Genomic DNA, 12,271 nt, shown 5'->3' with positions numbered 1-12,271 from the left:
TAATTTGTCAGGGCTGATTTGTCATTGATTTCAGTGAGTCTGTTCTGAGTGTGAGTCCCCTGCCCTGGTTACTTGATCCCTGCTTTCTTTTATAGGTCTTTAAAAAAACTGTAGTGTTCAGACAGGGCTTTGTAACATAAATACACACACCAGTTTATTAACATGCTGTTGATGTTTTTATTGAAGTTATAATTGTAATACTGTGTTCTGGTGCTGTGTACAGTGCCTCAGTTTATAAATATTTAAATAACTAAGTAAGTGATTTGATTTAAAGTTCTTAGCTTTTAAACACACCACAAAATATATTACTTCGGACTGTGCGGCTGTGGCTTTTTATAAGGCTTATTGCATTTTCATATGAGTAGCTCAAATTGCCTTGGAGGTCCCCTCATGCTTATGTGGATGATTATTGATTTTATATTCACAGCATAAATTGATTGAAGCGACAAAGGTTGAAAGTGTCACTGAACCCTTTCCAGAGTATTTTTTTCCCAGTCCCTGTTCGTTCCCTTTCCTAATCTATTTTAACATAGGTGCATTTATGTGGTTAGGAAGCAGATAAAACTTTTCTGTTTTGGCACCACAACTTTGGAATGCCTACCGCAAGCAGACGTTGTGACACTGGCATTGCAATCTTCTCCTCAGCATCAGGTTAAGAAGACACTCTCATTTTCTCAGGCATTTCAGAAAGAATTTCAGACCTAACGGATTTTGCGCTTTGGTTTTTACCTTGCCGTTCGTTTTGTTTGCTGTGTTTGTTTAAATACGTTGTGCTTCTATGTTGTGTGAATTATCTCACTTTTGCACGCTACCCTGGAATCTCCTGGTGAAATGTGGTTGAGAAATGTGCTAATTTAAGTTAATATTTAATAAATCCATGGGCTCCCATTGAAAACACAGCAGCTTCCCATGACAGCTAACAACGTTTAAATCCATATAATATACAGGCTACTTAATCACATAATGATGGCAATAAAGCAGCAGCAACAAGCAAATCCTTTCGTATATTTGATTCTTGTCAATCTGACACTTCCACTCATGTCAGTATAACACCCAAATCTGAGGCTAGTTCCTATTGGATCCTGTTGCTAAAAGCAAAACTGAACAAAGGAGGCTTTTAGAGTTTCTCCTGAACACTACCAAGGAGGGGACTGATTGTGTATCTTGGTGGAGAGAGTTCCATATCTGAAGGCAGAGGTGTGCTAGCCTTCTTGAACCTGGTGGCATGATATTGTTGGGCCAGGACTTCCATCATTCCTGACCATTGAAATTGGCGAAATGTGGAGCTTTAAAGCCTTATCAGTGAAAATAGACGGGGTGGAATCTACACACATGTAAAAAAATGCTGTGAAAACGCTTTATAACAACAACAACAACAATTTGAAAAATACATTGAATTTGGCTTAGCTCACTTTTGCCATCTAGTGTCACATTTGTGTGTTGCGCTTTACAACACATTTAAAACGTTTTATTTGCAACTGTATAGCTGAGTCTTAAGACACAGCTGGATACACTTGCTGTTACTAATCTTCCCAACCTGTGCACTAGACAATAAAAGGAAAGAAAGGCAATCATTTTGCACAGGAAGCAGGTGTGTTTCATTTCAAAGCAATAGATATTCTCATCTCTCCTTCTCTGGTCATAAGATGCAAGATATATGGCAGAAATTGTTCTTGGCATCCGTCTGTCTTGAGAGACAATGGGAGTGTGGCTCTGGGAGTTAAGTCAAATTAGCAGCACTGAAGTGACTTCTGCAGGTTCCCCCTTTCTTCCCTCAGCTTTCCTTCTGCAAACTTCATGTTCCTACATCTGCAGCTCAAAGTGAGCAAGGCCTCACAGTTAAGCTTCGTACACAGAAATGCTCATTGCGGCCCTTTATATATACACCCACTTGGTAAAATTAGATTAAAATAACACTACATCCCTGTTAATCATCCCATAAATAATGCATTTGTTTATATGTATGTTGATAGTTGGTAATGTAATACGTAATTGGAAAACAGATTTAATGCAATTAATACTTAATGAATCTCATCAGAGTCAAGAGTTGCTTATTTGGTGAACAACATGTTAATGGGCAACTTTGTTAAAAAGAGAGAAATGGAAATGGTCAAGGAAAAGAGGACTTTTCAGCGTGTTTTTTAGTTATCAAGATGATCAAGGGTCTGGAAACCAAGCCTTACGAGGAACGGGTGAAGGAGCTGGGTATGTTTAGCCTGGGAAAAGAGGAGGAGGCTGAGAGGAGATATGCTAGCTATCTTCAAGTATCTTAATGGCTGTCACATAGGGAAATGGAGCAGGCTTGTTCTCTCCTGCTCTGGAGGGTACAACTCAAACCAATGGATTCAAGGTACATTAAAGGAGATTCTGCCTAAGCACCAGGAAGAGCTTTCTCCTGGTAAGAGCTGTTTGATGGTGGAGTGGACTTCCCTGGGAGGCTGTGGACTCTTCTTCACTGGAGGTTTTTCAGCAGAGGTTGGATGGCCATCTGTCATTTGATGCATTGCAGAAGAAGAAGAAGAGTTTGGATTTGATATCCTGCCTTTCACTCCCTTTAAGGAGTCTCAAAGCGGCTAACATTCTCCTTTCCCTTCCTCCCCCACAACAAACACACTGTGAGGTGAGTGGGGCTGAGAGACTTCAGAGAAGTGTGACCGGCCCAAGGTCACCCAGCAGCTGCATGTGGAGGAGCGGAGACGCAAACCCGGTTCACCAGATTACGAGTCTACCGCTCTTAACCACTACACCACACTTGCAGTCAGTTGGACTAGATGAACCCCAAGCCAACTCTACAATTCTGTGATTCTATGATTCTGCCAGAATTTGGCTCTATACAGCAACCTTCCGGGTGTATTAGGAAACAGTTCCCATCAGGCTGTGAGGCTGATGGGATCGGTGGCCCAAACCACCCAGAAGGCACCAGTTTGGAGGAGGCTGCTACAAATGTTACCCTACAGTCTACACACTGATCTTGGAGCGAGCCCCATTGAGCTCACATAGGATTGTGCTGTTCGGCATGTAAGTGGCGTTTTAAAAATGAAGTAAAAATACCACTTGCCGACCACTTTAATCTATGCAAGCTTCTGTATTGTCCTTTGGAGACTAGTAGCTGACGCATTTCCCAAATATTCACATTTTGCATTTTTATTAATCGAGCGAGATAAAAATGCTCTTGAGGACAGTTGGGCATTGTAGGAAATGCTAAGAATGTGACAGGTTCTCTGCGCTGAGCACACAAGGGCCACACTAATGTCAGAAAGTTTAAATATATTGTATTGCAAATGAAATTAGGTATGATAAATCTTTACCTTCAGACTTTTCATCTCAATTCCCGTTCTTATGCTGTGTTCCAGCAGTGCTGTTGCTCCTCTTTCTATTTGTGCCTGAGTTTCTTCCCTTCCAGCAGTCTTTGAATGACAGCATTCCCTCTGCATTAAAGGCAGTCTTAGTTATGTGAGTCCCAATCCACAAGTAGTCAGAATGCCACCGGCCACGCACACAGGAAGAGGTACAGTCGCACCTTGCATCCCTAATGCCTTGCGAGTCTAACGTTTTGGCTCCCGAACACTGCAAACCCAGAAGTGAGTGTTCCAGTTTGCGAATGTTCTTTGTAACCCAAACGTCCGACACGGCTTCCATGACTTCCAATTGGCTGCAGGAATCTATTCTGGAAGTCCATTCAACTTCTGATTCCTGCAGCCAATCGGAAGCCACACCTTGGTTTTCGAACATTTTCGGAAGTTGAATGGACTTCCAGAACGGTTTCTGTTTGAGAACCAAGGTACGACTGTATGTTAGCAGACTCAAGGAGCTCCAAGGTTTGCAGAAGTGCAAATGAAGGTTAGGAAAAAGACTTTGCAGGACTCCCCCCCCCAAAAAAAGAATGAGGAGCAAGCATGTATCTTAACCATGAAATGCTGATTGCTTAGACTGAAAACGAGAAGCATGGAGGGGCAATGGAATGGAGGATCTGAAATTCTGAACAGCAACACTCCATGTTGTAGCATTTTGTTGCGGCAGACATCTGTTGTTTTTCTATCACCTTTAGATTGCTATCCTTATATCACTTCCCACAACCTTGGTCGCTGTTGCCTTTTACCAATAATTTTTAAGTCTTTGTCCTGATAGATCCTCTTTAGCAGATAACATTTTTGTTTACAATGCATCTGACTGGTTCTTTTTTCCCTTTTTGCACGACTAGTATACATTGCAAGGTTTTCTATTTCATCCCCACCCGAAGATTTCTCCCAGTTATACAATTTGTATTCGTAAAGGTTTTCTTTTTCTGAATGGCCTTGAACTTAAAAGGGCATTGGTACACTGGTGCTTGATTTATTTATTTATTTGCATAAAGAATTCATATACAGTGGACTTTCCGGATACAAATTAAATTCTTTCCTGAGGTCCATACTTAACCTGAAAAGTCCGTAACTGGAGGTACCGTTTCTGTGCATGTGTGCAGTGCGCAGAGCGCTTCTGTGCATGCGTGCGACGAAACCCGGAAGTATACACTTCCGGGTTTGCCGCGTTCGCAACCCGATAGGTACGTAACTCAAGGTTCCACAATACTGCCTTTCAATATAAGAATCTCCAGGGTGGCTTCCAAACGAAACAGTGGAATTGTGCTTCAGGAGAACAGGGCAGCAGAGAAAATGAGCACAGTAAAAATGGAAAGGATTCCCCCGCCCTTCTGCCCAGAAAGTCATCTGCTGGTGCCAGAAATGCATCCGAATAGGCAAAAGACGAACCTGTCTAGGGAGAGCACTATATCTGAGAAGGTCCTTACCTCATTTGCCATCCTAGATCTGGCCTGAATCTCTCTCTCTCCCACACACAAGAGAGAAGGATCGTTTGTCTTTTCTGAAAATGGGGAGGCTGTGCAGAGACCGTGTGTGTGTGTGTGTGTGTGTGTGTGTGTGTGAGAGAGAGAGAGAGAGAGAGAGAGAGAGAGAGAGAGAACTGTATGCACTTTCAGTGTGTGGCTTACCATAGGAGGCTGCCTTATAATGAGCCAGACCATTGGATGTTTATTCTGCTAAATCTACCTGCTGCACCCTCTTGTTTCCGCATTTTTTATGTTTCGTAGTTCATGTGCCTACTGAGGACTAGGCACAGGTAGGGCCACTGGATTAATATTATTATTAAACAGAATGAATAAAAGCTATGCTGGCCATTGAAGGCGGGTGTTGTTTAATGGTGCACTTACTTTGGACATAATAGCACTTGGCCAAGGTTGCTGGTAGCATATGTTTGACTGTTAGGCCTTCCTCTGCATTTCCCAACCCAGTTTGTGTGGCATGCAAAGAGGAAGAAACAATTCTCATATCACTTTTAGTTTCTTTTCTTTTTGTTTTTTAACTGAAAAGCAAAGTGGAGGATTTGTTGTTGTTCCATCCTGCTTTTGTATACAGTGGTACCTCAGGTTAAGAATTTAATTCGTTCCGGAGGTCCGTTCTTAACCTGAAACTGTTCTTAACCTGAAGCACCACTTTAGCTAATGGGGCTTCCCGCCGCTGCCACGCCGTCGGAGCACGATTTCTGTTCTCATCCTGAAGCAAAGTTCTTAACCCGAGGTACTATTTCTGGGTTAGCGGAGTCTGTAACCTGAAGCGTCTGTAACCCGAGGTACCACTGTATTTTGGAGGAAATACATTCAGACTTGGTTATTTCAACCCACAGAGTGTTGTTTTCCATAGACATTTCTTCTTGCAAAATTAATTTCTTCCTTTAGCCTCCCCGTGATGCCAGAGAAATGCCACAACATTTTATTTATCCCTATAAGATAGACCTCACTGGTAATCCCAGAATAAGCAGAGATGACTTTTTTTCCTGTAGGTGGGGTGGGATGCCATTTCATTTCAGTCAACCGCTGCAGACTCCAGCTATTTCCCAGGTTCTGCCTCTCTCCCTGCCCCCCTCTTTTTTGGGGGTGAAAAACATGATTGATATTAATCTTTTATTTTCCTTTATAAAAAATTATTTTCCCCCTGAACTCCATACTGGTAATATATTATTCAGCCTTTCTTTAATAACAGCTTTGGGTTGTTCCATTAGTCACTACAGTTATTACAACGCTAAAGGCCTAATTCATCAGCATTTGACTTCCACAGGCAGAGTGTAATGCTTGTCTGATTCCCCCCATGCATCAGGGCTGTCGTTCTTGGTTATGTGGGAAGCAGCTGCCATTTTGGCAGGAATGTAGGGTGCTTGAAGCAAGCATGCCACTGTGACAGCGTGAGGCAAACAATAGCATGTCAAGTGCCTTGTCTAAAGACAAGCCTATTGAAAGATGCATAAATGGAAGCTATTCCATCATTTTCAAGACTATCCAAGCCATCCAGGGCAATTAGCAAATTTATAGCAACCTCATGAAGGCCATACCCTCCAATTGTCCCTATTTGCCCAGGACATTTCCAGAATTACAGATCCCAGGATATCCCAGGGATTATGTGACGTTGGTGTGGGAATGTTCAGGGTGGCAGGAGAGGATATATTGTTTATTATCATTCCTAACTTGCACTAGCAAGTTTCTTTACTTAGCAGAGTTACATTCCCCTTTTTACATGCACAGCAGATAGCTGGTTGCAGGCTCGTGTGAGCCTCTCACTATTATACAATTCAGTCTGTCTCAGACTGAATTGTACGTTCCTGGTAAGTTCCCTTGAATCCCTCTTAAAAGAATAATGATGCCACAATCTTATTCAAAGTCAATAAAAGAAGTTTATCGTAGATTCCGGTGTGTTAGGCGACTGGGCGTATTAGACGACCCCCCCCCCCCAAATTGGCAGCTACTTGGAAGCAGCAGTGGTGGGTGGGCTCCGCGCCAGGCGGCTTTCTCCCAGCGTGGAGCAGAGCCCACCGCCGGCTGCTGCTGCTTTGGAGCTGCCACAGCTGCAGCAATGGGCGGGCTTTGCTCCGTGCAGCCCATACCTGGCGTATAAGACGACCCCCGGCATTTAAACGTCTTTTCTGGGTTTAAAAAGTCATCTTATACGCTGGAATCTACGGTACTTACATCAGTTCACAGTTGGATTCCTGAAAGCAGACTTAGTTGCAAATATGTACATGTGGGTCTACCCCATATGGGGGAATAATCTCAGTGCTTCTGCTGGCTGAGAGCTAGCAGAGCAGTCCTAGCTAAAAGCTGGTCAAACGAAGAAGGAAGTCAGAAAGAGAGAAGGGTGCTGTATGACTCATCCTTTTGTTACCTGGACAGGTTAAATCACGCCCACCTTCTATCACATGCAAAAGGAAGGATGCTCCAGCCAAGAGGAACAGGAAGTTTCGACTGGCTGGACCAAACATTCCCTTGCATGTCTTCTCTAGCATTACAAGGAATGTTGTACTTGATTGCCTCTCATGGATCACATCCCACAGTTGGCACTTGCAGAGAGTGCGGCAACAAAAGACCTGCATCCCGACTTTTATCAGCATGATGTTGGAGGGTGTGGAAGGCAAGTTGTGCAGCCATTCATAGGGAGACAGAAAGCTACTTGATTTATTTATTTGACTTCTCTTAGTGCAGGACCCAAGGCGGCTCACAGCATATTGTTGTAGAGTGCTGCAACATATTTCTGCGTTGCAGCAGAATATACATTTTTAAAAAAATAATAAGTAAAAACCCCCACAAATAAATTAAAATTGATTCAAATGATCATGCTTTCCATACATTCCACACTTGACCTTTGGTAAAATTGCCCTTATCTGGCGTGAGGGTAATAGAAGGCATCTCTAACATGCTTTTTTGTGTTGCACACTGTACATACCCTTGGCATTAGGGCACTGGGGGCATGGTGTGAGAGTCAGAAAGCTACATTTTTTAAGGTAAAGTTTCCTGGGAGTTAAATCCTGAGATTATATCAAATTGATGAATATTTCCAGGGAGCGCCTTTAGGTGGTTTAGCTGGTGTTATGTATCCATAGACTTATGGAGCTTTGAACTTCCCATTTGAAACCAGTCATTTACGATGGAAAGTTAAACACCTACATCACACTAGCTAAGTTATATAAAAGCGCCCCCCTTTAACTACTCCTGGGCAGGGCTTGCCAAAAGTTCATGGATTAAGGATGGACTTCAGTTCCCTTCATCCCTGTACATTCACCATGTTGGTCGGGGCTGATGACTGTTGGAGTCCAACAATATCAGGACTAGCCCTAACTAATAGCATGGAGTGCAACTCACGTCCGTTTAGGAGATACACAACAAAAAGATTGTCCTTAGAGGGAGCAGCTGCAGGCAGTGTGTATTTGTTGGAGGGAACTGGAGGGGTTGTATCTGTGTATGTTTGTGCACTTCTTCGTGGTTTTGTGTGAGAGAGATTGGGCAAGGAACAGCCAAGACTTCATTTGACCTGGAGTCTTTGGTAAAGTTCACACCTCTCTGTTCTATAACTTCTTCTATGATATCAGGGGTGGGACACATGTTAGGGTTGCCTCCCCCTCTAAGCTTAACAACAATGAACTTCTTTCTTAATCACTGAACAACTGAAGGGTGCTGGAGGCTTACAGTGCAATCCTAACCATGTCTACTCAGAAGTAAGATCTAGTGAATTGAATGGGGTAAGTGGGTTTAGGATTGGAACCTATGTTGTAACTGAGCGCAGTATGCACAACTGCAGAACATGTTCATTATTTACATGGTGGGTACATTAAAGTGGGTGTCCTAACCTGCGGTTTCCATTCACTGGTGTGTTTGTGTGTGAGTAAACCTGTCTTTAGCCAAATGCTTGACGAGATACATAAATATCTTCTCTTCTGTAAATAACTCTGGCATTTTTTTTAGTTCTGCTGTTTGATGTATGTCTTGCTGTCAGTGTTGTTATTTATTTAGATTTGTACTGCAGTTGCCAATAGTCTGGTTTTCAGGGTTTTTACGGTTCTTAACTTTTATTGCGAGCCACCCAGAGGACATTATTAATTGAGCATTGTGCAAATAAACAGAGAAACAAAGTGACCGTTGTTGTTTTATGGATGCCCAAACACATAAATGTATAATAATTTTGCTCTTTGTTTTGAGCATTGGGGATGAGCCCTGAGCGGCTTGGAGCGTGTTGTGATTGTGGAACCGAGAGCGGATCTGAAGAGTGTTTGCCTCGCCCTCCTTTATCTTACGCACACATACACTGGGTTTCCAAAACTCCAGGATTTAGGTATTGACTGCACGGGTGCTCCATTGCATAGGTCAAGCCCAGATAATGCCATTTTGAGGACATGTCTCATTTGAGGACATGGTTGAACAAAACTGATACAAAGAATTGGGGCATAGTAATAATTAAAAGTTTCGTGCCATCCTTGGCCTGCCGCACCACTCTTTAGTGATAAAAGGGAATGTCACACAATATTATCTACTGATTGGGCTGAGGTTCCTGCTGATTGGACCATTATGATGTGATGAAAGTTAAACAGCTGTCTATTGAATTGCATGGATTTTACCTTTATTATACCTCAGCCGCAACAGCAGCAGCAAAGAAAAAGGCATTAAAAACATCACAGAGGAAAGAATAAGAGCTTGCTCCTGAGTGCCTCGCCTTCATTACACATTATTACACCAAAAGTGCCTGTGAGCATAGAGGTACTGATTGGAAATGTCACTTTTTGACATAATCAAACCCTTTTAGGAAAGGTAAAAATGGCTAGCGGTACGTTTTTAAGCAACAATTTTGTTAGACCAAAGGGCAAAATAGTGCATCTTAGAAAATGTCAAGAGCAAAACGAATTTAGCAATAAACAGCGTTTTGCTGAAGACACATTTTACTTCTGTAGGTGCAGCCTGTGTCAAATCATCTGCATTTCTGCATATGTTTTCCTGCCAAAATCCGGAGCCTTCGATTTGCCATTTTAAAGGCGATCTTTTGAAAAACAACATAATAAAGCCTATTAAACAAATCAATGCACTTATATTATGTGTTTAATTCCACCCCCAATTAAAACTTTGGGTTGTTTTTAAAAAAATAAAAAATAAAGCCAGTGGGAGTGTATGGAACTAAGTAATTAGCCAAGAGGCTGACATTTACCAGTTTGAAATGACAAATCCCAGATATTTTATAACATTGTCTTGTGAAATCGCTGCCTCCTCTCCTCCCTTCCCCCCGGCATACATATGTGAAACACAGAAGAAACTAATAGCAGCCTTCGATATTCTTGCACATAGGTAGTCACTGGCCTACTTTATAGTGTCTCATCCAATATCTTGGCTATAAATGTTGGCAAGAGCGGTGCCTCCTTGGAGGGTTTTGAATGTTTAGAACTGTGAAGTAAAGCTTGAACATGTTTTGTCTTTTTGTTTTGTTTCTCCTCAGGAGGTAGCACTCTGAGAGTGTTTAAGCCTGAGTATAAGCAAGCTTGCAACAGCATTCAAAGGTGTCGTTGAAACATCTGCTCTTGTTTTGTTCAGTTACGCTCTGACATAAAACAACCCACTTTGCTTGTCCCCTTCGAAAAGGAAGAGCAACATGGCACGTAACATCTGTGAGCGAAAGGGGGGGAAAAGTGGATCAGAATGCAGGAAACACTTGCAAAAATCAGATGGTGCTGCCAGTTATCTATTTAAATCTGCCCCTCCCACTTCTTACCATGAGATTCAAGGTGGCTTATGGATTGAAACTATGGAATGTAACAATAAGGAATACAGTGGTACCTCAGGTTACATACGCTTCAGGTTACATACGCTTCAGGTTACACACTCCGCTAACCCAGAAATAGTGCTTCAGTTTAAGAACTTTGCTTCAGGATGAGAACAGAAATCATGCTCTGGCGGAGCGGCAGCAGCAGGAGGCCCCATTAGCTAAAGTGGTGCTTCAGGTTAAGAACAGTTTCAGGTTAAGTACAGACCTCTGGAACGAATTAAGTACTTAACCTGAGGTTCCACTGTAATCAAATTGGGGTGGGAATTGACAATAATGCAGGATAATGCTAAAACCACATAAGACAGCCAATAAGCAGGTCTATATTGCCCACATGGATTAGTAGTGACTTCCCAGGGTTTCAGGTGGGAAGGCATCCACAGGCTTGGGGGCCTTCTGAGCTACAACCCTTCCCAAATTAGGTTTGATGATGGTAAAGATAAAGTTAAAGGACCCCTGGAATTTTAAGTCCAGTCAAAGGCGACTATGGGGTTGCGGCGCTCATCTCGCTTTCAGGCCAAGGGAGCCAGCATTTGTCCAGAGACAGCTTTCTGGGTCTTGTGGCCAGCAAGACTAAACTGCTTCTGGCACAACGGAACACCATGATGGAAACCAGAGCACATGGAAACAGCGTTTAGCTTCCCACTATAGTGGTACCTATTTATCTACTTGCACTGGCATACTTTCGAACTGCTAGGTTGGCAGGAGCTGGGACAGAGCAACAGGAGCTCACTCCATTGTGGGGATTCGAACTGCTGACCTTCTGATCAGCAAGCCCAAGAGGCTCAGTGGTTCAAATCACAGCGCCACCCGCGTCCCTTATTGCTGATGGCAGCCACAATTGGGCCCATAACTGTACTCTCCAATGCCTTCTGAAATTAGTGAGCTTCCATCTGTTGGAAGGCCAAAGGAGAGGAAAAGAGGCAGGCCTCTTAGGAAAGAGAATGCCATCACCTGGGGCCAGATCCTGAGAAGATCATCCTGCAGTTCTTTGACTGAGTCGTCTGTAATCCCAGAATTTGCCAATTTTTATGCTAGTCCATCTTCTGTGGGGACTTTACTCAACCTGTTATCTGCCTCAAGTTCCTTCCTTCATCTCCTTAACCTGATTCTCCATGGCGATGCTATTTTTTGCCAAAACGTGCCTCACGGGGTCACAAATCTGAATGTAGAGCTGGCCAACCAATATTATTTGGCTGCCCTTTGTTCCAAGCATGCTAGTCAGATCACCTGACAGCCATCAATCTCAATGGGCGACCTTAGGCTGGTGGCACATAGGCATCTGGGCAGGCATTATGAGAACAGAATACTGGACTCGATGGGCCATTGGCCAGATGTAGCAGGCTCTTCTTACGTTTCTATCACCCAGACTATCTCCAGAGCTCCTTGAAGGAAGCACAGAGCTAAAATAAATAGTGTTGTAGGAATGGAGTCTTTTTTGTATGGTAAAGCATTCAAATTGCTGCATGCATCATAGATTTCACCACTACCACCTGTATTCTGGAGTGGTGCAGCCCAGGAAGAGTTGCGCTATGTGATCTTCTGCTGATTGTTTGCTTTAGAAGATTCTACTAAATTGTTCTGGTCTTGATGTGGTCCTGCTTGAAAGGCCAACTATTTTCGGACAGGGCGGGTGTAGGAAAAATAGA

At 43.0% G+C, this 12,271-nt stretch overlaps 1 protein-coding gene across 5 annotated transcripts in view; it reads left to right on the top strand.

The window, feature by feature from the left end:
- Positions 1-12,271, top strand: part of FHIT (fragile histidine triad diadenosine triphosphatase) — a 1,042,494-nt gene that overhangs the window by 372,122 nt on the left and 658,101 nt on the right. Inside the window, exon 1 of one of the 5 annotated variants that reach the window (XM_083602598.1) lies at positions 10,341-10,359. The exons of the other annotated variants lie outside the window; for them this stretch is intronic. The gene's annotated coding sequence lies outside the window, so the exon portion shown is untranslated. Of the gene's footprint in view, positions 1-10,340; positions 10,360-12,271 lie in introns of those variants that run through there. 5 annotated transcript variants of the gene reach the window in all.

This window comes from Podarcis filfolensis (assembly GCF_964270895.1).
Source record: "Podarcis filfolensis genome assembly, chromosome: 2".
In the NCBI taxonomy this organism is placed as follows: Eukaryota; Metazoa; Chordata; class Lepidosauria; order Squamata; family Lacertidae; genus Podarcis; species Podarcis filfolensis.
Note: the sequence above shows the minus strand (reverse complement) of the source record. Positions and strands in the feature narration are given on the sequence as shown.